This window comes from Neolamprologus brichardi, chromosome 4 (genome assembly GCF_056152115.1).
Source record: "Neolamprologus brichardi isolate AB-2024 chromosome 4, ASM5615211v1, whole genome shotgun sequence".
Lineage (NCBI taxonomy): Eukaryota > Metazoa > Chordata > Actinopteri > Cichliformes > Cichlidae > Neolamprologus > Neolamprologus brichardi.
Genome location: NC_142107.1, coordinates 288,967 through 316,222, shown reverse-complemented (window position 1 = coordinate 316,222; position 27,256 = coordinate 288,967).

Below are 27,256 nucleotides of genomic sequence, written 5' to 3'. Positions count from 1 at the left end.
CGTCAAGACAGTGCGTTTCTTACGATTACATGCATTTGAATGGGGAGCTCGCCCGAAACAAAGTATAGGTTTTCATTATGTGAATAACTTGAAAAATCTTAGCTCAAACAGCTGCAAAACCTGTGTGCCCACCACAGGGATATTGAATCTGATAAGATAAAGCAATAAATATGTGTGTCTGAGTCTTCTATCAAAAGTTACAGCTATTTATATGAAGTTGTACAAAAACGCTTTATTTCGTCAAGCCAGTGCGTTTCGGGCGAGCTCCCCATTCAAATGCATGTAATGTAAGAAACGAAGTATAGGTTTTTATTATGTGAATAACTTGAAAATCTTATCTCAAACAGCTGCAAAACCTGTGTGCCCAGCACAGGGATATTGATTTCTCTGAGATAAAGCCACAAATATGTGTGTCTGAGTCTTCTATCAAAAGTTACAGCTATTTATATGAAGTTGTACAAAAAACGCTTTATCTCGTCAAGCCAGTGCGTTTCTTACGATTACATGCATTTGAATGGGGAGCTCGCCCGAAACAAAGTATAGGTTTTCATTATGTGAATAACTTGAAAATCTTACTTCAAACAGCTGCAAAAGCTGTTTGCCCATCACAGGGATATTGATTTCTCTGAGATAAAGCCACAAATATGTGTGTCTGAGTCTTCTATCAAAAGTTACAGCTATTTATATGAAGTTGTACAAAAAACGCTTTATCTCGTCAAGCCAGTGCGTTTCTTACGATTACATGCATTTGAATGGGGAGCTCGCCCGAAACAAAGTATAGGTTTTCATTATGTGAATAACTTGAAAAATCTTAGCTCAAACAGCTGCAAAACCTGTGTGCCCAGCACGGGGATATTGAATCTGATAAGATAAAGCCATAAATATGTGTGTCTGAGTCTTCTATCTAAAGTTACAGCTATATATATGAAGTTGTACAAAAACGCTTTATTTCGTCAAGACAGTGCGTTTCTTACGATTACATGCATTTGAATGGGGAGCTCGCCCGAAACAAAGTATAGGTTTTCATTATGTGAATAACTTGAAAAATCTTAGCTCAAACAGCTGCAAAACCTGTGTGCCCATCACGGGGATATTAAATCTGATAAGATGAAGCCATAAATATGTGTGTCTGAGTCTTCTATCAAAAGTTACAGCTATTTATATGGAGTTGCACAAAAACGCTTTATTTCGTCAAGCCAGTGCGTTTCTTACGATTACATGCATTTGAATGGGGAGCTCGCCCGAAACAAAGTATAGGTTTTCATTATGTGAATAACTTGAAAATCTTAGTTCAAACAGCTGCAAAAGCTGTTTGCCCATCACAGGGATATTGATTTCTCTGAGATAAAGCCACAAATATGTGTGTCTGAGTCTTCTATCAAAAGTTACAGCTATTTATATGAAGTTGTACAAAAACGCTTTATTTCGTCAAGCCAGTGCGTTTCTTACGATTACATGCATTTGAATGGGGAGCTCGCCCGAAACAAAGTATAGGTTTTCATTATGTGAATAACTTGAAAAATCTTAGCTCAAACAGCTGCAAAACCTGTGTGCCCACCACAGGGATATTAAATATGATAAGATAAAGCCATAAATATGTGTGTCTGAGTCTTCTATCAAAAGTTACAGCTATTTATATGAAGTTGTACAAAAACGCTTTATTTCGTCAAGCCAGTGCGTTTCTTACGATTACATGCATTTGAATGGGGAGCTCGCCCGAAAAAAAGTATAGGTTTTCATTATGTGAATAACTTGAAAAATCTTAGCTCAAACAGCTGCAAAACCTTTGTGCCCAGCACAGGGATATTGAATTCTATGAGATAAAGCAATAAAAATGTGTGTCTGAGTCTTCTATCAAAAGTTACAACTATTTATATGAAGTTGTACAAAAACGCTTTATTTCGTCAAGCCAGTGCGTTTCTTACGCTTACATCCATTTGAATGGGGAGCTCGACCGGAACAAAGAATAGGTTTGCATAATGTGAATAAATTGAAAATATTAGCTCAAACAGCTGCAAAACCTGTGTGCCCAGCACGGGGATATTGAATTATATGAGCTAAAGCAATAAAAATGTGTGTCTGAGTCTTCTATCAAAAGTTACAGCTATTTATATGAAGTTGTACAAAAACACTTTATTTCGTCAAGACAGTGCGTTTCTTACGATTACATGCATTTGAATGGGGAGCTCGCCCGAAACAAAGTATAGGTTTTCATTATGTGAATAACTTGAAAATCTTAGTTCAAACAGCTGCAAAAGCTGTTTGCCCATCACAGGGATATTGATTTCTCTGAGATAAAGCCACAAATATGTGTGTCTGAGTCTTCTATCAAAAGTTACAGCTATTTATATGAAGTTGTACAAAAACGCTTTATTTCGTCAAGCCAGTGCGTTTCTTACGATTACATGCATTTGAATGGGGAGCTCGCCCGAAACAAAGTATAGGTTTTCATTATGTGAATAACTTGAAAAATCTTAGCTCAAACAGCTGCAAAACCTGTGTGCCCAGCACGGGGATATTGAATTCTATGAGATAAAGCCATAAAAATGTGTGTCTGAGTCTTCTATCAAAAGTTACAGCTATTTATATGAAGTTGTACAAAAACGCTTTATTTCGTCAAGCCAGTGCGTTTCTTACGATTACATGCATTTGAATGGGGAGCTCGCCCGAAACAAAGTATAGGTTTTCATTATGTGAATAACTTGAAAAATCTTAGCTCAAACAGCTGCAAAACCTGTGTGCCCAGCACGGGGATATTGAATCTGATAAGATAAAGCCATGAATATGTGTGTCTGAGTCTTCTATCAAAAGTTACAGCTATTTATATGAAGTTGTACAAAAACGCTTTATTTCGTCAAGCCAGTGCGTTTCTTACGATTACATGCATTTGAATGGGGAGCTCGCCCGAAACAAAGTATAGGTTTTCATTATGTGAATAACTTGAAAAATCTTAGCTCAAACAGCTGCAAAACCTTTGTGCCCAGCACAGGGATATTGAATTCTATGAGATAAAGCAATAAAAATGTGTGTCTGAGTCTTCTATCAAAAGTTACAACTATTTATATGAAGTTATACAAAAACGCTTTATTTCGTCAAGCCAGTGCGTTTCTTACGATTACATGCATTTGAATGGGGAGCTCGCCCGAAACAAAGTATAGGTTTTCATTATGTGAATAACTTGAAAAATCTTAGCTCAAACAGCTGCAAAACCTGTGTGCCCATCACAGGGATATTGAATCTGATAAGATAAAGCCATAAATATGTGTGTCTGAGTCTTCTATCAAAAGTTACAGCTATTTATATGAAGTTGTACAAAAACGCTTTATTTCGTCAAGCCAGTGCGTTTCTTACGATTACATGCATTTGAATGGGGAGCTCGCCTGAAACAAAGTATAGGTTTTCATTATGTGAATAACTTGAAAAATCTTAGCTGAAACAGCTGCAAAACCTGTTTGCCCAGCACAGGGATATTGAATCCGATAAGATAAAGCCATGAATATGTGTGTCTGAGTCTTCTATCAAAAGTTACAGCTATTTATATGAAGTTGTACGAAAACGCTTTACTTCGTCAAGACAGTGCGTTTCTTACGATTACATGCATTTGAATGGGGAGCTCGCCCGAAACAAAGTATAGGTTTTCATTATGTGAATAACTTGAAAAATCTTAGCTCAAACAGCTGCAAAACCTGTGTGCCCACCACAGGGATATTGAATCTGATAAGATAAAGCAATAAATATGTGTGTCTGAGTCTTCTATCAAAAGTTACAGCTATTTATATGAAGTTGTACAAAAACGCTTTATTTCGTCAAGCCAGTGTGTTTCGGGCGAGCTCCCCATTCAAATGCATGTAATGTAAGAAACGAAGTATAGGTTTTTATTATGTGAATAACTTGAAAATCTTATCTCAAACAGCTGCAAAACCTGTGTGCCCAGCACAGGGATATTGATTTCTCTGAGATAAAGCCACAAATATGTGTGTCTGAGTCTTCTATCAAAAGTTACAGCTATTTATATGAAGTTGTACAAAAAAAGCTTTATTTCGTCAAGCCAGTGCGTTTCTTACGATTACATGCATTTGAATGGGGAGCTCGCCCGAAACAAAGTATAGGTTTTCATTATGTGAATAACTTGAAAATCTTACTTCAAACAGCTGCAAAAGCTGTTTGCCCATCACAGGGATATTGATTTCTCTGAGATAAAGCCACAAATATGTGTGTCTGAGTCTTCTATCAAAAGTTACAGCTATTTATATGAAGTTGTACAAAAAACGCTTTATCTCGTCAAGCCAGTGCGTTTCTTACGATTACATGCATTTGAATGGGGAGCTCGCCCGAAACAAAGTATAGGTTTTCATTATGTGAATAACTTGAAAAATCTTAGCTCAAACAGCTGCAAAACCTGTGTGCCCAGCACGGGGATATTGAATCTGATAAGATAAAGCCATAAATATGTGTGTCTGAGTCTTCTATCTAAAGTTACAGCTATATATATGAAGTTGTACAAAAACGCTTTATTTCGTCAAGCCAGTGCGTTTCTTACGATTACATGCATTTGAATGGGGAGCTCGCCCGAAACAAAGTATAGGTTTTCATTATGTGAATAACTTGAAAAATCTTAGCTCAAACAGCTGCAAAACCTGTGTGCCCAGCACGGGGATATAGAATCTGATAAGATAAAGCCATAAATATGTGTGTCTGAGTCTTCTATCAAAAGTTACAGCTATATATATGAAGTTGTACAAAAACGCTTTATTTCGTCAAGGCAGTGCGTTTCTTACGATTACATGCATTTGAATGGGGAGCTCGCCCGAAACAAAGTATAGGTTTTCATTATGTGAATAACTTGAAAAATCTTAGCTCAAACAGCTGCAAAACCTGTGTGCCCAGCACGGGGATATTGAATTCTATGAGATAAAGCCATAAATATGTGTGTCTGAGTCTTCTATCAAAAGTTACAGCTATTTATATGAAGTTGTACAAAAACGCTTTATTTCGTCAAGCCAGTGCGTTTCTTACGATTACATGCATTTGAATGGGGAGCTCGCCCGAAACAAAGTATAGGTTTTCATTATGTGAATAACTTGAAAAATCTTAGCTCAAACAGCTGCAAAACCTGTGTGCCCACCACAGGGATATTGAATCTGATAAGATAAAGCAATAAATATGTGTGTCTGAGTCTTCTATCAAAAGTTACAGCTATTTATATGAAGTTGTACAAAAATGCTTTATTTCGTCAAGCCAGTGCGTTTCGGGCGAGCTCCCCATTCAAATGCATGTAATCGTAAGAAACGAAGTATAGGTTTTTATTATGTGAATAACTTGAAAATCTTACTTCAAACAGCAGCAAAAGCTGTTTGCCCATCACAGGGATATTGATTTCTCTGAGATAAAGCAATAAATATGTGTGTCTGAGTCTTCTATCAAAAGTTACAGCTATATATATGAAGTTGTACAAAAACGCTTTATTTCGTCAAGCCAGTGCGTTTCGGGCGAGCTCCCCATTCAAATGCATGTAATCGTAAGAAACGAAGTATAGGTTTTTATTATGTGAATAACTTGAAAATCTTATCTCAAACAGCTGGAAAACCTGTGTGCCCAGCACAGGGATATTGATTTCTCTGAGATAAAGCCACAAATATGTGTGTCTGAGTCTTCTATCAAAAGTTACAGCTATTTATATGAAGTTGTACAAAAACGCTTTATTTCGTCAAGCCAGTGCGTTTCTTACGATTACATGCATTTGAATGGGGAGCTCGCCCGAAACAAAGTATAGGTTTTCATTATGTGAATAACTTGAAAATCTTAGTTCAAACAGCTGCAAAAGGTGTTTGCCCATCACAGGGATATTGATTTCTCTGAGATAAAGCCACAAATATGTGTGTCTGAGTCTTCTATCAAAAGTTACAGCTATTTATATGAAGTTGTACGAAAACGCTTTATTTCGTCAAGACAGTGCATTTCTTACGATTACATGCATTTGAATGGGGAGCTCACCCGAAACAAAGTATAGGTTTTCATTATGTGAATAACTTGAAAAATCTTAGCTCAAACAGATGCAAAACCTGTGTGCCCATCACGGGGATATTAAATCTGATAAGATAAAGCCATAAATATGTGTGTCTGAGTCTTCTATCAAAAGTTACAGCTATTTATATGGAGTTGCACAAAAACGCTTTATTTCGTGAAGCCAGTGCGTTTCTTACGATTACATGCATTTGAATGGGGAGCTCGCCCGAAACAAAGTATAGGTTTTCATTATGTGAATAACTTGAAAATCTTAGTTCAAACAGCTGCAAAAGCTTTTTGCCCATCACAGGGATATTGATTTCTCTGAGATAAAGCCACAAATATGTGTGTCTGAGTCTTCTATCAAAAGTTACAGCTATTTATATGAAGTTGTACAAAAACGCTTTATTTCGTCAAGCTAGTGCGTTTCTTACGATTACATGCATTTGAATGGGGAGCTCGCCCAAAACAAAGTATAGGTTTTCATTATGTGAATAATTTGAAAAATCTTAGGTCAAACAGCTGCAAAACCTGTGTGCCCACCACAGGGATATTAAATCTGATAAGATAAAGCCATAAATATGTGTGTCTGAGTCTTCTATCAAAAGTTACAACTATTTATATGAAGTTGTACAAAAACGCTTTATTTCGTCAAGCCAGTGCGTTTCGGGCGAGCTCCCCATTCAAATGCATGTAATCGTAAGAAACGAAGTATAGGTTTTTATTATGTGAATAACTTGAAAATCTTATCTCAAACAGCTGCAAAACCTGTGTGCCCAGCACAGGGATATTGATTTCTCTGAGATAAAGCCACAAATATAGGTGTCTGAGTCTTCTATCAAAAGTTACAGCTATTTATATGAAGTTGTACAAAAACGCTTTATTTCGTCAAGCCAGTGCGTTTCTTACGATTACATGCATTTGAATGGGGAGCTCGCCCGAAACAAAGTATAGGTTTTCATTATGTGAATAACTTGAAAATCTTAGTTCAAACAGCTACAAAAGCTGTTTGCCCATCACAGGGATATTGATTTCTCTGAGATAAAGCCACAAATATGTGTGTCTGAGTCTTCTATCAAAAGTTACAACTATTTATATGAAGTTGTACAAAAACGCTTTATTTCGTCAAGCCAGTGCGTTTCTTACGATTACATCCATTTGAATGGGTAGCTCGCCCGGAACAAGGTATAGGTTTTCATTATGTGAATAACTTGAAAAATCTTAGCTCAAACAGCTGCAAAACCTGTGTGCCCATCACAGGGATATTAAATCTGATAAGATAAAGCCATAAATATGTGTGTCTGAGTCTTCTATCAAAAGTTACAGCTATTTATATGAAGTTGTACAAAAACGCTTTATTTCGTCAAGCCAGTGCGTTTCTTACGATTACATGCATTTGAATGGGGAGCTCGCCCGAAACAAAGTATAGGTTTTCATTATGTGAATAACTTGAAAAATCTTAGCTCAAACAGATGCAAAACCTGTGTGCCCACCACAGGGATATTAAATCTGATAAGATAAAGCCATAAATATGTGTGTCTGAGTCTTCTATCAAAAGTTACAGCTATTTATAGGAAGTTGTACGAAAACGCTTTATTTCGTCAAGCCAGTGCGTTTCTTACGATTACATGCATTTGAATGGGGAGCTCGCCCGAAACAAAGTATAGGTTTTCATTATGTGAATAACTTGAAAAATCTTAGCTCAAACAGATGCAAAAGCTGTTTGCCCATCACAGGGATATTGAATTCTATGAGATAAAGCAATAAAAATGTGTGTCTGAGTCTTCTATCAAAAGTTACAGCTATTTATATGAAGTTGTACAAAAACGCTTTATTTCGTCAAGACAGTGCGTTTCTTACATTACATGCATTTGAATGGGGAGCTCGCCCGAAACAAAGTATAGGTTTTCATTATGTGAATAACTTGAAAAATCTTAGCTCAAACAGCTGCAAAACCTTTGTGCCCAGCACAGGGATATTGAATTCTATGAGATAAAGCAATAAAAATGTGTGTCTGAGTCTTCTATCAAAAGTTACAACTATTTATATGAAGTTGTACAAAAACGCTTTATTTCGTCAAGCCAGTGCGTTTCTTACGATTACATGCATTTGAATGGGGAGCTCGCCCGAAACAAAGTATAGGTTTTCATTATGTGAATAACTTGAAAAATCTTAGCTCAAACAGCTGCAAAATCTGTGTGCCCACAACAGGGATATTGAATCTGATAAGATGAAGCCATAAATATGTGTGTCTGAGTCTTCTATCAAAAGTTACAGCTATTTATATGAAGTTGTACAAAAACGCTTTATTTCGTCAAGCCAGTGCGTTTCTTACGATTACATGCATTTGAATGGGGAGCTCGCCCGAAACAAAGTATAGGTTTTCATTATGTGAATAACTTGAAAAATCTTAGCTCAAACAGCTGCAAAACCTGTGTGCCCAGCACAGGGATATTGAATTCTATGAGATAAAGCAATAAAAATGTGTGTCTGAGTCTTCTATCAAAAGTTACAGCTATTTATATGAAGTTGTACAAAAACGCTTTATTTCGTCAAGCCAGTGCGTTTCTTACGATTACATGCATTTGAATGGGGAGCTCGCCCGAAACAAAGTATAGGTTTTCATTATGTGAATAACTTGAAAAATCTTAGCTCAAACAGCTGCAAAACCTGTGTGCCCAGCACGGGGATATTGAATCTGATAAGATAAAGCCATAAATATGTGTGTCTGAGTCTTCTATCAAAAGTTACAGCTATTTATATGAAGTTGTACAAAAACGCTTTATTTCGTCAAGCCAGTGCGTTTCTTACGATTACATGCATTTCAATGGGGAGCTCGCCCGGAACAAAGAATAGGTTTTCATTATGTGAATAACTTGAAAAATCTTAGCTCAAACAGCTGCAAAACCTGTGTGCCCAGCACAGGGATATTGAATTCTATGAGATAAAGCAATAAAAATGTGTGTCTGAGTCTTCTATCAAAAGTTACAGCTATTTATATGAAGTTGTACAAAAACGCTTTATTTCGTCAAGCCAGTGCGTTTCTTACGATTACATGCATTTGAATGGGGAGCTCGCCAGAAAAAAAGTATAGGTTTTCATTATGTGAATAACTTGAAAAATCTTAGCTCAAACAGCTGCAAAACCTGTGTGCACATCACAGGGATATTGAATCTGATAAGATAAAGCCATAAATATGTGTGTCTGAGTCTTCTATCAAAAGTTACAGCTATTTATATGAAGTTGTACAAAAACGCTTTATTTCGTCAAGCCAGTGCGTTTCTTACGATTACATGCATTTGAATGGGGAGCTCGCCCGAAATAAAGTATAGGTTTTCATTATGTAAATAACTTGAAAAATCTTAGCTCAAACAGATGCAAAACCTGTTTGCCCATCACAGGGATACTGAATTCTATGAGATAAAGCCATAAATATGTGTGTCTGAGTCTTCTATCAAAAGTTACAGATATTTATATGAAGTTGTACAAAAACGCTTTATTTCGTCAAGCCAGTGCGTTTCTTACGATTACATGCATTTGAATGGGGAGCTCGCCCGAAACAAAGTATAGGTTTTCATTATGTGAATAACTTGAAAAATCTTAGCTCAAACAGCTGCAAAACCTGTGTGCCCAGCACGGGGATATTGAATCTGATAAGATAAAGCCATGAATATGTGTGTCTGAGTCTTCTATCAAAAGTTACAGCTATTTATATGAAGTTGTACAAAAACGCTTTATTTCGTCAAGCCACTGCGTTTCTTACGATTACATGCATTTGAATGGGGAGCTCGCCCGAAACAAAGTATAGGTTTGCATTATGTGAATAACTTGAAAATATTAGCTCAAACAGCTGCAAAACCTGTGTGCCCAGCACGGGGATATTGAATTATATGAGCTAAAGCAATAAAAATGTGTGTCTGAGTCTTCTATCAAAAGTTACAGCTATTTATATGAAGTTGTACAAAAACACTTTATTTCGTCAAGACAGTGCGTTTCTTACGATTACATGCATTTGAATGGGGAGCTCGCCCGAAACAAAGTATAGGTTTTCATTATGTGAATAACTTGAAAAATCTTAGCTCAAACAGCTGCAAAACCTGTGTGCCCAGCACGGGGATATTGAATTCTATGAGATAAAGCCATAAAAATGTGTGTCTGAGTCTTCTATCAAAAGTTACAGCTATTTATATGGAGTTGCACAAAAACGCTTTATTTCGTCAAGACAGTGCGTTTCTTACGATTACATGCATTTGAATGGGGAGCTCGCCCGAAACAAAGTATAGGTTTTCATTATGTGAATAACTTGAAAATCTTACTTCAAACAGCAGCAAAAGCTGTGTGCCCAGCACAGGGATATTGAATTATATGAGCTAAAGCAATAAAAATGTGTGTCTGAGTCTTCTATCAAAAGTTACAGCTATTTATATGAAGTTGTACAAAAACGCTTTATTTCGTCAAGACAGTGCGTTTCTTACGATTACATGCATTTGAATGGGGAGCTCGCCCGAAACAAAGTATAGGTTTTCATTATGTGAATAACTTGAAAAATCTTAGCTCAAACAGCTGCAAAACCTGTTTGCCCAGCACGGGGATATTGAATTCTATGAGATAAAGCCATAAAAATGTGTGTCTGAGTCTTCTATCAAAAGTTACAGCTATTTATATGAAGTTGTACAAAAACGCTTTATTTCGTCAAGCCTGTGCGTTTCTTACGATTACATGCATTTGAATGGGGACCTCGCCCGAAACAAAGTATAGGTTTTCATTATGTGAATAACTTGAAAAATCTTAGCTCAAACAGATGCAAAACCTGTTTGCCCATCACAGGGATATTGAATTCTATGAGATAAAGCCATAAAAATGTGTGTCTGAGTCTTCTATCAAAAGTTACAGCTATTTATATGAAGTTGTACAAAAACGCTTTATTTCGTCAAGCCAGTGCGTTTCTTACGATTACATGCATTTGAATGGGGAGCTCGCCCGAAACAAAGTATAGGTTTTCATTATGTGAATAACTTGAAAAATCTTAGCTCAAACAGCTGCAAAACCTGTGTGCCCAGCACGGGGATATTGAATCTGATAAGATAAAGCCATGAATATGTGTGTCTGAGTCTTCTATCAAAAGTTACAGCTATTTATATGAAGTTGTACAAAAACGCTTTATTTCGTCAAGCCAGTGCGTTTCTTACGATTACATGCATTTGAATGGGGAGCTCGCCCGAAACAAAGTATAGGTTTTCATTATGTGAATAACTTGAAAAATCTTAGCTCAAACAGCTGCAAAACCTTTGTGCCCAGCACAGGGATATTGAATTCTATGCGATAAAGCAATAAAAATGTGTGTCTGAGTCTTCTATCAAAAGTTACAACTATTTATATGAAGTTATACAAAAACGCTTTATTTCGTCAAGCCAGTGCGTTTCTTACGATTACATGCATTTGAATGGGGAGCTCGCCCGAAACAAAGTATAGGTTTTCATTATGTGAATAACTTGAAAAATCTTAGCTCAAACAGCTGCAAAACCTGTGTGCCCATCACAGGGATATTGAATCTGATAAGATAAAGCCATAAATATGTGTGTCTGAGTCTTCTATCAAAAGTTACAGCTATTTATATGAAGTTGTACAAAAACGCTTTATTTCGTCAAGCCAGTGCGTTTCTTACGATTACATGCATTTGAATGGGGAGCTCGCCCGAAACAAAGTATAGGTTTTCATTATGTGAATAACTTGAAAAATCTTAGCTGAAACAGCTGGAAAACCTGTTTGCCCAGCACAGGGATATTGAATCCGATAAGATAAAGCCATGAATATGTGTGTCTGAGTCTTCTATCAAAAGTTACAGCTATTTATATGAAGTTGTACGAAAATGCTTTACTTCGTCAAGACAGTGCGTTTCTTACGATTACATGCATTTGAATGGGGAGCTCGCTCGAAACAAAGTATAGGTTTTCATTATGTGAATAACTTGAAAAATCTTAGCTCAAACAGCTGCAACACCTGTGTGCCCAGCACAGGGATATTGAATTCTATGAGATAAAGCAATAAAAATGTGTGTCTGAGTCTTCTATCAAAAGTTACAGCTATTTATATGAAGTTGTACAAAAACGCTTTATTTCGTCAAGCCAGTGCGTTTCTTACGATTACATGCATTTGAATGGGGAGCTCGCCCGAAACAAAGTATAGGTTTTCATTATGTGAATAACTTGAAAAATCTTAGCTCAAACAGCTGCAAAACCTGTGTGCCCCTCACAGGGATATTGAATCTGATAAGATAAAGCCATAAATATGTGTGTCTGAGTCTTCTATCAAAAGTTACAGCTATTTATATGAAGTTGTACAAAAACGCTTTATTTCGTCAAGCCAGTGCGTTTCTTACGATTACATGCATTTGAATGGGGAGCTCGCCCGAAACAAAGTATACACAGCAAATCCAGCATGTCCAAATTAACACTGTCAGATTTGATTTCAACACTATTAAAGTGTCTATATGGGTCCACACCAGAGAGTGTTAATTTAACTCTTTTTGGAGAGTTGGTACGTTAACTCTGATTTAGTGTTAAACACCAAATCTGTCTGGAGTTGATAATTTAACACTTACTAATGCTAACTAGGTGTTAAGAGTTTATATATTAACTCTCAAAGAGTATTTTAGTTTAACTACGTAAGAGTTATCTTCTAATTAATTCTAAAAAGCGGGAATTTTACTGTTCTGAACTTCTAGAAATTTATTTTGGAAATAAACATTTACTAAAAAGATGCAATGGTTTTTGAAAAACATTTATTCTGAACTGTGCACCACAATTTCAAAACATTTTCTGAAAGATGTAACAGTGTACAAGGTCTGACATAGGCAGTGTTGGGAAGGTTACTTTTAAAATGTATTCCATTACAGAATACAGAATACATGCCCCAAAATGTATTCTGTAACGTATTCCGTTACGTTACTCAATGAGAGTAACGTATTCTGAATACTTTGGATTACTTAATATATTATCATGCTGTTTACAACTACATGAATGTACTATTGCTGTGATTTATTACTGTTACTGAAGGTCCGCGGCTCCGAACCGTAGTAAAGGGACCTCTGGCTAATACGGTGGGTTCTGTGTCGGGCTCGTAGCCAAAAACTAGCTTTACTTTGTTGTCTGGGTAAACTTTGCTAGTGAGAGACAGAGAGAGGTGTTGAAAGGCTGCTCCAATGGAACTTATTGTTTTTGGAGGAAAACACGAACACGGTGTACAGTCGAGTCTTAATAGCTTACTTACAACTGGGCTCGTCAGGCTCTCTTCTTGGCTGCAGTGGTTATTATTATATTTACATGCTTCCAGCTCCCGTTTTTGCTCGATGACAGCTCGTACTTTTCCTTTTTCTCCCTCCTCGCGCTCACAGACACATATCGGGTATGGCAGTCCATTCTCCCTGCAGCACGGACTACACTGCCTATGATGCTACATTCTTTAGAGCTATACCGGTAGCATTCTGCCTATTAGCTTAGCACAACAACAACAAAAAGGCCTCTCTCACCCAGGAAACACGCAGAGAGAGAGCGTCACCCTGTAACCATGGCAACCGTAACCGTGCCACCTGGAACAACAGAACGTAGCTGTCAAACAAAACCCAAACAGTCCTCCTGACCCGCCACAATATGAAACAGGGAAGTACCGCCGTGTAATCCATTTATTTCAACAAAGTAACTGTATTCTAAATACCACCTTTTTAAACGGTAACTGTAACGGAATACAGTTACTCATATTTTGTATTTTAAATATGTAACGGCGGTACATGTATTCCGTTACTCCCCAACACTGGACATAGGTGAGCTGGTAAATGCAAATAACAGCATTCTCATCACTTATTTCTTCAATACAATATGCATGTCCTTCATTCATCACTTTGTGGAACTGCAACGCACTTCTGCTCTCCCCCATATTCCATCTTCACAAGCATATCCTATGCGGAGATTGAATAAAAATTAGTTGACACTAATTAATGGCACAAATCAATTGCAGCACAGTAAAAAAAAAGGAATCCTTTTTGAGCCGTTACTTGTGTAAAGTATTTTCCCAAAAGACAAGGACACAGGCAAAAGGTAGTACTGAACTAAATGTAAAACCTCAACCTTTTTCATTTTTACCTAAACCGTGTGCACAAAACTCTGGAGGGATCTAAACGCTAACGTAGAACCCAGTCAGGACGTCTGCTACTGCTGTTTGCTCGTTTTTTATGGGAGATCGTTTTCAGGCTTCAAGTAGCACCATTATACCAACATTTCACATTCTAGACATTGTTTTAGGTGTATTTGACCAAAGGTTTGACTGAAAATTCACATGCAAGCTTTTTTTCAAGGCTGTGGTATTTGCCCGCAAACAATACCTTTCAGCTAGCTAAAACATAATATTATGCTATCAGCGAGCAACACGGCTAATGCCTTTCACACAGCTTTGTCTCAACTCCAAAGAGCCACAGAACTAAAAGCTAATAATAATAATTGAAACAATCTTTGAAAAAATGACTTACCAAGCATGGCAAACAACTCAAATACGTAGAGAAAAATGTTCTGAAACGGCTTCACTTCAGCTTCGATTGGAGCCGTGCTGGGGGCGGAGTCTGTGAATTTACTAAATTGGTGTCATAGCCCCTGTAGGAGTTCAGAGTTAAGAGGTCAAGAGTTAATGTTTCCATTGTAACACCTCCAGATTTGAAATAGAAACACTCATTTTTAACACTCGATTTTAACTACTATCATTTTACACCTCAGAGTTACATTAAAAGAATGTGACTCTACTTAGAGTAAAATTAACTCTAAGACTACTAACACCAAAACATTTAACACTTTTGAATTTGCTGTGTAGGTTTTCATTATGTGAATAACTTGAAAAATCTTAGCTCAAACAGATGCAAAACCTGTTTGCCCATCACAGGGATATTGAATTCTATGAGATAAAGCCATAAAAATGTGTGTCTGAGTCTTCTATCAAAAGTTACAGCTATTTATATGGAGTTGCACAAAAACGCTTTATTTCGTCAAGCCAGTGCGTTTCTTACCATTACATGCATTTGAATGGGGAGCTCGCCCGAAACAAAGTATAGGTTTTCATTATGTGAATAACTTGAAAAATCTTAGCTCAAACAGCTGCAAAACCTGTGTGCCCATCACGGGGATATTAAATCTGATAAGATAAAGCCATAAATACAGTGGGGCAAAAAAGTATTTAGTCAGCCACCGATTGTGCAAGTTCCCCCACTTAAAATGATGACAGAGGTCAGTAATTTGCACCAGAGGTACACTTCAACTGTGAGAGACAGAATGTGAAAAAAAAATCCATGAATTCACATGGTAGGATTTGTAAAGAATTTATTCGTAAATCAGGGTGGAAAATAAGTATTTGGTCACCTCAAACAAGGAAAATCCCTGGCTCTCACAGACCTGTAACGTCTTCTGTAAGAAGCTTTTCTGTCCCCCACTCGTTACCTGTATGAATGGCACCTGTTTGACCTCATCATCTGTATAAAAGACACCTGTCCACAGCCTCAACCAGTCAGACTCCAAACTCCGCCATGGCCAAGACCAAAGAGCTTTCGAAGGACACCAGGAAAAGAATTGTAGACCTGCACCAGACTGGGAAGAGTGAATCTACAATAGGCAAGCAGCTTGGTGTGAAAAAATCAACTGTGGGAGCAATCATCAGAAAATGGAAGACATACAAGACCACTGATAATCTCCCTCGATCTGGGGCTCCATGCAAGATCTCATCCCGTGGGGTCAAAATGATCATGAGAACGGTGAGCAAAGATCCCAGAACCACACAGGGGGACCTGGTGAATGACCTGCAGAGAGCTGGGACCAAAGTAACAAAGGTCACCATCAGTAACACACTACAACGGCAGGGAATCAAATCCCGCAGTGCCAGACGTGTTCCGCTGCTGAAGCCAGTGCATGTCCAGGCCCGTCTGAAGTTTGCCAGAGAGCACATGGATGATACAGCAGAGGATTGGGAGAATGTCATGTGGTCAGATGAAACCAAAGTAGAACTTTTTGGTATAAACTCAACTCGTCGTGTTTGGAGGAAGAAGAATACTGAGTTGCATCCCAAGAACACCATACCTACTGTGAAGCATGGGGGTGGAAACATCATGCTATGGGGCTGTTTTTCTGCCAAGGGGACAGGACGACTGATCCGTGTTAAGGACAGAATGAATGGGGCCAAGTATCGTGAGATTTTGAGCCCAAACCTCCTTCCATCAGTGAGAACTTTGAAGATGAAACGAGGCTGGGTCTTCCAACATGACAATGATCCAAAACACACCGCCTGGGCAACAAAGGAGTGGCTCCGTAAGAAGCATTTGAAAGTCCTGGAGTGGCCTAGCCAGTCTCCAGACCTCAACCCCATAGAAAATCTGTGGCGGGAGTTGAAAGTCCGTGTTGCTCGGCGACAGCCCCAAAACATAACTGCTCTTGAGAAGATCTGCATGGAGGAATGGGCCAAAATACCAGCTACTGTGTGTGCAAACCTGGTAAAGACCTGTAGTAAACGTTTGACCTCTGTTATTGCCAACAAAGGTTATGTTACAAAGTATTGAGTTGTATTTTTGTTATTGACCAAATACTTATTTTCCACCCTGATTTACAAATAAATTCTTAACAAATCCTACCATGTGAATTCATGGATTTTTTTTTTTCACATTCTGTCTCTCACAGTTGAAGTGTACCTCTGGTGCAAATTACTGACCTCTGTCATCATTTTAAGTGGGGGAACTTGCACAATCGGTGGCTGACTAAATACTTTTTTGCACCACTGTATGTGTGTCTGAGTCTTCTATCAAAAGTTACAGCTATTTATATGGAGTTGCAAAAAAACGCTTTATTTCGTCAAGCCAGTGCGTTTCTTACGATTACATGCATTTGAATGGGGAGCTCGCCCGAAACAAAGTATAGGTTTTCATTATGTGAATAACTTGAAAAATCTTAGCTCAAACAGCTGCAAAACCTTTGTGCCTAGCACAGGGATATTGAATTCTATGAGATAAAGCAATAAAAATGTGTGTCTGAGTCTTCTATCAAAAGTTACAGCTATTTATATGAAGTTGTACAAAAACGCTTTATTTCGTCAAGCCAGTGCGTTTCTTACGATTACATGCATTTGAATGGGGAGCTCGCCCGAAACAAAGTATAGGTTTTCATTATGTGAATAACTTGAAAAATCTTAGCTCAAACAGCTGCAAAAGCTGTTTGCCCATCACAGGGATATTGATTTCTCTGAGATAAAGCCACAAATATGTGTGTCTGAGTCTTCTATCAAAAGTTACAGCTATTTATATGAAGTTGTACAAAAACGCTTTATTTCGTCAAGCCAGTGCGTTTCTTACGATTACATGCATTTGAATGGGGAGCTCGCCCGAAACAAAGTATAGGTTTTCATTATGTGAATAACTTGAAAAATCTTAGCTCAAACAGCTGCAAAACCTGTGTGCCCACCACAGGGATATTAAATCTGATAAGATAAAGCCATAAATATGTGTGTCTGAGTCTTCTATCAAAAGTTACAGCTATTTATAGGAAGTTGTACGAAAACGCTTTATTTCGTCAAGCCAGTGCGTTTCTTACGATTACATGCATTTGAATGGGGAGCTCGCCCGAAACAAAGTATAGGTTTTCATTATGTGAATAACTTGAAAATCTTAGTTCAAACAGCTGCAAAAGCTGTTTGCCCATCACAGGGATATTGATTTCTCTGAGATAAAGCCACAAATATGTATGTCTGAGTCTTCTATCAAAAGTTACAGCTATTTATATGAAGTTGTACAAAAACGCTTTATTTTGTCAAGCCAGTGCGTTTCTTACGATTACATGCATTTGAATGGGGAGCTCGCCCGAAACAAAGTATAGGTTTTCATTATGTGAATAACTTGAACATCTTAGTTCAAACAGCTGCAAAAGCTGTTTGCCCATCACAGGGATATTGATTTCTCTGAGATAAAGCCACAAATATGTGTGTCTGAGTCTTCTATCAAAAGTTACAGCTATTTATATGAAGTTGTACAAAAACGCTTTATTTCGTCAAGCCAGTGCGTTTCTTACGATTACATGCATTTGAATGGGGACCTCGCCCGAAACAAAGTATAGGTTTTCATTATGTGAATAACTTGAAAAATCTTAGCTCAAACAGCTGCACAACCTGTGTGCCCAGCACGGGGATATTGAATTCTATGAGATAAAGCCATAAAAATGTGTGTCTGAGTCTTCTATCAAAAGTTACAACTATTTATATGAAGTTGTACAAAAACGCTTTATTTTGTCAAGCCAGTGCGTTTCTTACGATTACATGCATTTGAATGGGGAGCTCGCCCGAAACAAAGTATAGGTTTTCATTATGTGAATAACTTGAAAAATCTTAGCTCAAACAGCTGCAAAACCTGTGTGCCCACAACAGGGATATTGAATCTGATAAGATAAAGCCATAAATATGTGTGTCTGAGTCTTCTATCAAAAGTTACAGCTATTTATATGAAGTTGTACAAAAACGCTTTATTTCGTCAAGCCAGTGCGTTTCTTACGATTACATGCATTTGAATGGGGAGCTCGCCCGAAATAAAGTATAGGTTTTCATTATGTGAATAACTTGAAAAATCTTAGCTCAAACAGATGCAAAACCTGTTTGCCCATCACGGGGATATTGAATTCTATGAGATAAAGCCATAAAAATGTGTGTCTGAGTCTTCTATCAAAAGTTACAGCTATTTATATGAAGTTGTACAAAAACGCTTTATTTCGTCAAGCCAGTGCGTTTCTTACGATTACATGCATTTGAATGGGGAGCTCGCCCGAAACAAAGTATAGGTTTTCATTATGTGAATAACTTAAAAATCTTAGCTCAAACAGCTGCAAAACCTGTGTGCCCACCACAGGGATATTAAATCTGATAAGATAAAGCCATAAATATGTGTGTCTGAGTCTTCTATCAAACGTTACAGCTATTTATAGGAAGTTGTACGAAAACGCTTTATTTCGTCAAGCCAGTGCGTTTCTTACGATTACATGCATTTGAATGGGGAGCTCGCCCGAAACAAAGTATAGGTTTTCATTATGTGAATAACTTGAAAATCTTAGTTCAAACAGCTGCAAAAGCTGTTTGCCCATCACAGGGATATTGATTTCTCTGAGATAAAGCCACAAATATGTGTGTCTGAGTCTTCTATCAAAAGTTACAGCTATTTATATGAAGTTGTACAAAAACGCTTTATTTTGTCAAGCCAGTGCGTTTCTTACGATTACATGCATTTGAATGGGGAGCTCGCCCGAAACAAAGTATAGGTTTTCATTATGTGAATAACTTGAAAAATCTTAGCTCAAACAGCTGCAAAACCTGTGTGCCCAGCACGGGGATATTGAATTCTATGAGATAAAGCCATAAAAATGTGTGTCTGAGTCTTCTATCAAAAGTTACAGCTATTTATATGAAGTTGTACAAAAACGCTTTATTTCGTCAAGCCAGTGCGTTTCTTACGATTACATGCATTTGAATGGGGACCTCGCCCGAAACAAAGTATAGGTTTTCATTATGTGAATAACTTGAAAAATCTTAGCTCAAACAGATGCAAAACCTGTTTGCCCAGCACAGGGATATTGAATCCGATAAGATAAAGCCATGAATATGTGTGTCTGAGTCTTCTATCAAAAGTTACAGCTATTTATATGAAGTTGTACAAAAACGCTTTATTTCGTCAAGCCAGTGCGTTTCTTACGATTACATGCATTTGAATGGCGAGCTCGCCCGAAACAAAGTATAGGTTTTCATTATGTGAATAACTTGAAAAATCTTAGCTCAAACAGCTGTAAAACCTGTGTGCCCACAACAGGGATATTGCATCTGATAAGATAAAGCCATAAATATGTGTGTCTGAGTCTTCTATCAAAAGTTACAGCTATTTATATGAAGTTGTACAAAAACGCTTTATTTCGTCAAGCCAGTGCGTTTCTTACGATTACATGCATTTGAATGGGGAGCTCGCCCGAAACAAAGTATAGGTTTTCATTATGTGAATAACTTGAAAAATCTTAGCTCAAACAGCTGCAAAACCTGTGTGCCCACAACAGGGATATTGAATCTGATAAGATAAAGCCATAAATATGTGTGTCTGAGTCTTCTATCAAAAGTTACAGCTATTTATATGAAGTTGTACAAAAACGCTTTATTTCGTCAAGCCAGTGCGTTTCTTACGATTACATGCATTTGAATGGGGAGCTCGCCCGAAACAAAGTATAGGTTTTCATTATGTGAATAACTTGAAAAATCTTAGCTCAAACAGCTGCAAAACCTGTTTGCCCATCACAGGGATATTGAATTCTATGAGATAAAGCCATAAAAATGTGTGTCTGAGTCTTCTATCAAAAGTTACAGCTATTTATATGAAGTTGTACAAAAACGCTTTATTTCGTCAAGACAGTGCGTTTCTTACGATTACATGCATTTGAATGGGGAGCTCGCCCGAAACAAAGTATAGGTTTTCATTATGTGAATAACTTAAAAATCTTAGCTCAAACAGCTGCAAAACCTGTTTGCCCACCACAGGGATATTGAATCCGATAAGATAAAGCCATGAATATGTGTGTCTGAGTCTTCTATCAAAAGTTACAGCTATTTATATGAAGTTGTACGAAAACGCTTTATTTCGTCAAGACAGTGCGTTTCTTACGATTACATGCATTTGAATGGGGAGCTCGCCCGAAACAAAGTATAGGTTTTCATTATGTGAATAACTTGAAAAATCTTAGCTCAAACAGCTGCAAAACCTGTTTGCACATCACGGGGATATTAAATCTGATAAGATAAAGCCATAAATATGTGTTTGAGTCTTCTATCAAAAGTTACAGCTATTTATATGGAGTTGCACAAAAACGCTTTATTTCGTCAAGACAGTGCGTTTCTTATGATTACATGCATTTGAATGGGGAGCTCGCCCGAAACAAAGTATAGGTTTTCATTATGTGAATAACTTGAAAATCTTACTTCAAACAGCAGCAAAAGCTGTTTGCCCATCACAGGGATATTGATTTCTCTGAGATAAAGCCACAAATATGTGTGTCTGAGTCTTCTATCAAAAGTTACAGCTATTTATATGAAGTTGTACAAAAACGCTTTATTTCGTCAAGCCAGTGCGTTTCTTACGATTACATGCATTTGAATGGGGAGCTCGCCCGAAACAAAGAATAGGTTTTCATTATGTGAATAACTTGAAAAATCTTAGCTCAAACAGCTGCAAAAGCTGTTTGCCCATCACAGGGATATTGATTTCTCTGAGATAAAGCCACAAATATGTGTGTCTGAGTCTTCTATCAAAAGTTACAGCTATTTATATGAAGTTGTACAAAAACGCTTTATTTCGTCAAGCCAGTGCGTTTCTTACGATTACATGCATTTGAATGGGGAGCTCGCCCGAAACAAAGTATAGGTTTTCATTATGTGAATAACTTGAAAAATCTTAGCTCAAACAGCTGCAAAACCTGTGTGCCCACCACAGGGATATTAAATCTGATAAGATAAAGCCATAAATATGTGTGTCTGAGTCTTCTATCAAAAGTTACAGCTATTTATAGGAAGTTTTACGAAAACGCTTTATTTCGTCAAGCCAGTGCGTTTCTTACGATTACATGCATTTGAATGGGGAGCTCGCCCGAAACAAAGTATAGGTTTTCATTATGTGAATAACTTGAAAATCTTAGTTCAAACAGCTGCAAAGGCTGTTTGCCCATCACAGGGATATTGATTTCTCTGAGATAAAGCCACAAATATGTGTGTCTGAGTCTTCTATCAAAAGTTACAGCTATTTATATGAAGTTGTACAAAAACGCTTTATTTCGTCAAGCCTGTGCGTTTCTTACGATTACATGCATTTGAATGGGGAGCTCGCCCGAAACAAAGTATAGGTTTTCATTATGTGAATAACTTGAAAAATATTAGCTCAAACAGCTGCAAAACCTGTGTGCCCAGCACGGGGATATTGAATCTGATAAGATAAAGCCATAAATATGTGTGTCTGAGTCTTCTATCAAAAGTTACAGCTATTTATATGAAGTTGTACAAAAACGCTTTATTTCGTCAAGCCAGTGCGTTTCTTACGATTACATGCATTTGAATGGGGAGCTCGCCCGAAACAAAGTATAGGTTTTCATTATGTGAATAACTTGAAAAATCTTAGCTCAAACAGCTGCAAAACCTGTGTGCCCACAACAGGGATATTGAATCTGATAAGATAAAGCCATAAATATGTGTGTCTGAGTCTTCTATCAAAAGTTACAGCTATTTATATGAAGTTGTACAAAAACGCTTTATTTCGTCAAGCCAGTGCGTTTCTTACGATTACATGCATTTGAATGGGGAGCTCGCCCGAAACAAAGTATAGGTTTTCATTATGTGAATAACTTGAAAAATCTTAGCTCAAACAGCTGCAAAATCTGTGTGCCCATCACAGGGATATTGAATCTGATAAGATAAAGCCATAAATATGTGTGTCTGAGTCTTCTATCAAAAGTTACAGCTATTTATATGAAGTTGTACAAAAACGCTTTATTTCGTCAAGCCAGTGCGTTTCTTACGATTACATGCATTTGAATGGGGAGCTCGCCCGAAACAAAGTATAGGTTTTCATTATGTGAATAACTTGAAAATCTTAGTTCAAACAGCTGCAAAAGCTGTTTGCCCATCAAAGGGATATTGATTTCTCTGAGATAAAGCCACAAATATGTGTGTCTGAGTCTTCTATCAAAAGTTACAGCTATTTATATGAAGTTGTACAAAAACGCTTTATTTCGTCAAGCCAGTGCGTTTCTTACGATTACATGCATTTGAATGGGGAGCTCGCCCGAAACAAAGTATAGGTTTTCATTATATGAATAACTTGAAAATCTTAGCTCAAACAGATGCAAAACCTGTTTGCCCATCACAGGGATATTGAATTCTATGAGATAAAGCCATAAAAATGTGTGTCTGAGTCTTCTATCAAAAGTTACAGCTATTTATATGAAGTTGTACGAAAACGCTTTATTTCGTCAAGCCAGTGCGTTTCTTACGATTACATGCATTTGAATGGGGAGCTCGCCCGAAACAAAGTATAGGTTTTCATTATGTGAATAACTTGAAAATCTTAGTTCAAACAGCTGCAAAAGCTGTTTGCCCACCACAGGGATATTGATTTCTCTGAGATAAAGCCACAAATATGTGTGTCTGAGTCTTCTATCAAAAGTTACAGCTATTTATATGAAGTTGTACAAAAACGCTTTATTTCGTCAAGCCTGTGCGTTTCTTACGATTACATGCATTTGAATGGGGAGCTCGCCCGAAACAAAGTATAGGTTTTCATTATATGAATAACTTGAAAAATCTTAGCTCAAACAGCTGCAAAACCTTTGTGACCAGCACAGGGATATTGATTTCTCTGAGATAAAGCCACAAATATGTGTGTCTGAGTCTTCTATCAAAAGTTACAGCTATTTATATGAAGTTGTACAAAAACGCTTTATTTCGTCAAGACAGTGCGTTTCTTACGATTACATGCATTTGAATGGGGAGCTCGCCCGAAACAAAGTATAGGTTTTCATTATGTGAATAACTTGAAAAATCTTAGCTCAAACAGATGCAAAACCTGTGTGCCCACAACAGGGATATTGAATCTGATAAGATAAAGCCATAAAAATGTGTGTCTGAGTCTTCTATCAAAAGTTACAGCTATTTATATGAAGTTGTAAAAAAACGCTTTATTTCGTCAAGCCAGTGCGTTTCTTACAATTAAATGCATTTGAATGGGGAGCTCGCCCGAAACAAAGTATAGGTTTTCATTATGTGAATAACTTGAAAATCTAAGCTCAAACAGATGCAAAACCTCATTGCCCATCACAGGGATATTGAATTCTATGAGATAAAGCCATAAAAATGTGTGTCTGAGTCTTCTATCAAAAGTTACAGCTATTTATATGAAGTTGTACAAAAACGCTTTATTTCGTCAAGACAGTGCGTTTCTTACGATTACATGCATTTGAATGGGGAGCTCGCCCGAAACAAAGTATAGGTTTTCATTATGTGAATAACTTGAAAAATCTTAGCTCAAACAGCTGCAAAACCTGTGTGCCCACAACAGGGATATTGAATCTGATAAGATAAAGCCATGAATATGTGTGTCTGAGTCTTCTATCAAAAGTTACAGCTATTTATATGAAGTTGTACAAAAACGCTTTATTTCGTCAAGCCAGTGCGTTTCTTACGATTACATGCATTTGAATGGGGAGCTCGCCCGAAACAAAGTATAGGTTTTCATTATGTGAATAACTTGAAAAATCTTAGCTCAAACAGCTGCAAAACCTGTGTGCCCATCACAGGGATATTGAATCTGATAAGATAAAGCCATAAATATGTGTGTCTGAGTCTTCTATCAAAAGTTACAGCTATTTATATGAAGTTGTACAAAAACGCTTTATTTCGTCAAGCCAGTGCGTTTCTTACGATTACATGCATTTGAATGGGGAGCTCGCCCGAAACAAAGTATAGGTTTTCATTATGTGAATAACTTGAACATCTTAGTTCAAACAGCTGCAAAAGCTGTTTGCCCATCACAGGGATATTGATTTCTCTGAGATAAAGCCACAAATATGTGTGTCTGAGTCTTCTATCAAAAGTTACAGCTATTTATATGAAGTTGTACAAAAACGCTTTATTTCGTCAAGCCAATGCGTTTCTTACGATTACATGCATTTGAATGGGGAGCTCGCCCGAAACAAAGTATAGGTTTTCATTATGTGAATAACTTGAAAAATCTTAGCTCAAACAGCTGCAAAACCTTTGTGCCCAGCACAGGGATATTGAATTCTCTGAGATAAAGCAATAAAAATGTGTGTCTGAGTCTTCTATCAAAAGTTACAACTATTTATATGAAGTTGTACAAAAACGCTTTATTTCGTCAAGCCAGTGCGTTTCTTACGATTACATGCATTTGAATGGGGAGCTCGCCCGAAACAAAGTATAGGTTTTCATTATGTGAATAACTTGAAAAATCTTAGCTCAAACAGCTGCAAAACCTGTGTGCCCATCACAGGGATATTGAATCTGATAAGATAAAGCCATGAATATGTGTGTCTGAGTCTTCTATCAAAAGTTACAGCTATTTATATGAAGTTGTACAAAAACGCTTTATTTCGTCAAGCCAGTGCGTTTCTTACAATTACATGCATTTGAATGGGGAGCTCGCCCGAAACAAAGTATAGGTTTTCATTATTTGAATAACTTGAAAATCTTAGCTCAAACAGATGCAAAACCTGTTTGCCCATCACAGGGATATTGAATTCTATGAGATAAAGCCATAAAAATGTGTGTCTGAGTCTTCTATCAAAAGTTACAGCTATTTATATGAAGTTGTACGAAAACGCTTTATTTCGTCAAGCCAGTGCGTTTCTTACGATTACATGCATTTGAATGGGGAGCTCGCCCGAAACAAAGTGTAGGTTTTCATTATGTGAATAACTTGAAAATCTTAGTTCAAACAGCTGCAAAAGCTGTTTGCCCATCACAGGGATATTGATTTCTCTGAGATGAAGCCACAAATATGTGTGTCTGAGTCTTCTATCAAAAGTTACAGCTATTTATATGAAGTTGTACAAAAACGCTTTATTTCGTCAAGCCTGTGCGTTTCTTACGATTACATGCATTTGAATGGGGAGCTCGCCCGAAACAAAGTATAGGTTTTCATTATGTGAATAACTTGAAAAATATTAGCTCAAACAGCTGCAAAACCTGTGTGCCCAGCACGGGGATATTAAATCTGATAAGATAAAGCCATGAATATGTGTGTCTGAGTCTTCTATCAAAAGTTACAGCTATTTATATGAAGTTGTACAAAAACGCTTTATTTCGTCAAGCCAGTGCGTTTCTTACGATTACATGCATTTGAATGGGGAGCTCGCCCGAAACAAAGTATAGGTTTTCATTATATGAATAACTTGAAAAATCTTAGCTCAAACAGCTGCAAAACCTTTGTGACCAGCACAGGGATATTGAATTCTATGAGATAAAGCAATAAAAATGTGTGTCTGAGTCTTCTATCAAAAGTTACAACTATTTATATGAAGTTGTACAAAAACGCTTTATTTCGTCAAGCCAGTGCGTTTCTTACGATTACATGCATTTGAATGGGGAGCTCGCCCGAAACAAAGTATAGGTTTTCATTATGTGAATAACTTGAAAAATCTTAGCTCAAACAGATGCATTACCTGTGTGCCCACAACAGGGATATTGAATCTGATAAGATAAAGCCATAAAAATGTGTGTCTGAGTCTTCTATCAAAAGTTACAGCTATTTATATGAAGTTGTACAAAAACGCTTTATTTCGTCAAGCCAGTGCGTTTCTTACAATTACATGCATTTGAATGGGGAGCTCGCCCGAAACAAAGTATAGGTTTTCATTATGTGAATAACTTGAAAATCTTAGCTCAAACAGCTGCAAAACCTGTGTGCCCAGCACAGGGATATTGAATTCTATGAGATAAAGCCATAAAAATGTGTGTCTGAGTCTTCTATCAAAAGTTACAGCTATTTATATGAAGTTGTACGAAAACGCTTTATTTCGTCAAGCCAGTGCGTTTCTTACGATTACATGCATTTGAATGGGGAGCTCGCCCGAAACAAAGTATAGGTTTTCATTATTTGAATAACTTGAAAATCTTAGCTCAAACAGATGCAAAACCTGTTTGCCCATCACAGGGATATTGAATTCTATGAGATAAAGCCATAAAAATGTGTGTCTGAGTCTTCTATCAAAAGTTACAGCTATTTATATGAAGTTGTACGAAAACGCTTTATTTCGTCAAGCCAGTGCGTTTCTTACGATTACATGCATTTGAATGGGGAGCTCGCCCGAAACAAAGTGTAGGTTTTCATTATGTGAATAACTTGAAAATCTTAGTTCAAACAGCTGCAAAAGCTGTTTGCCCATCACAGGGATATTGATTTCTCTGAGATGAAGCCACAAATATGTGTGTCTGAGTCTTCTATCAAAAGTTACAGCTATTTATATGAAGTTGTACAAAAACGCTTTATTTCGTCAAGCCTGTGCGTTTCTTACGATTACATGCATTTGAATGGGGAGCTCGCCCGAAACAAAGTATAGGTTTTCATTATGTGAATAACTTGAAAAATATTAGCTCAAACAGCTGCAAAACCTGTGTGCCCAGCACGGGGATATTAAATCTGATAAGATAAAGC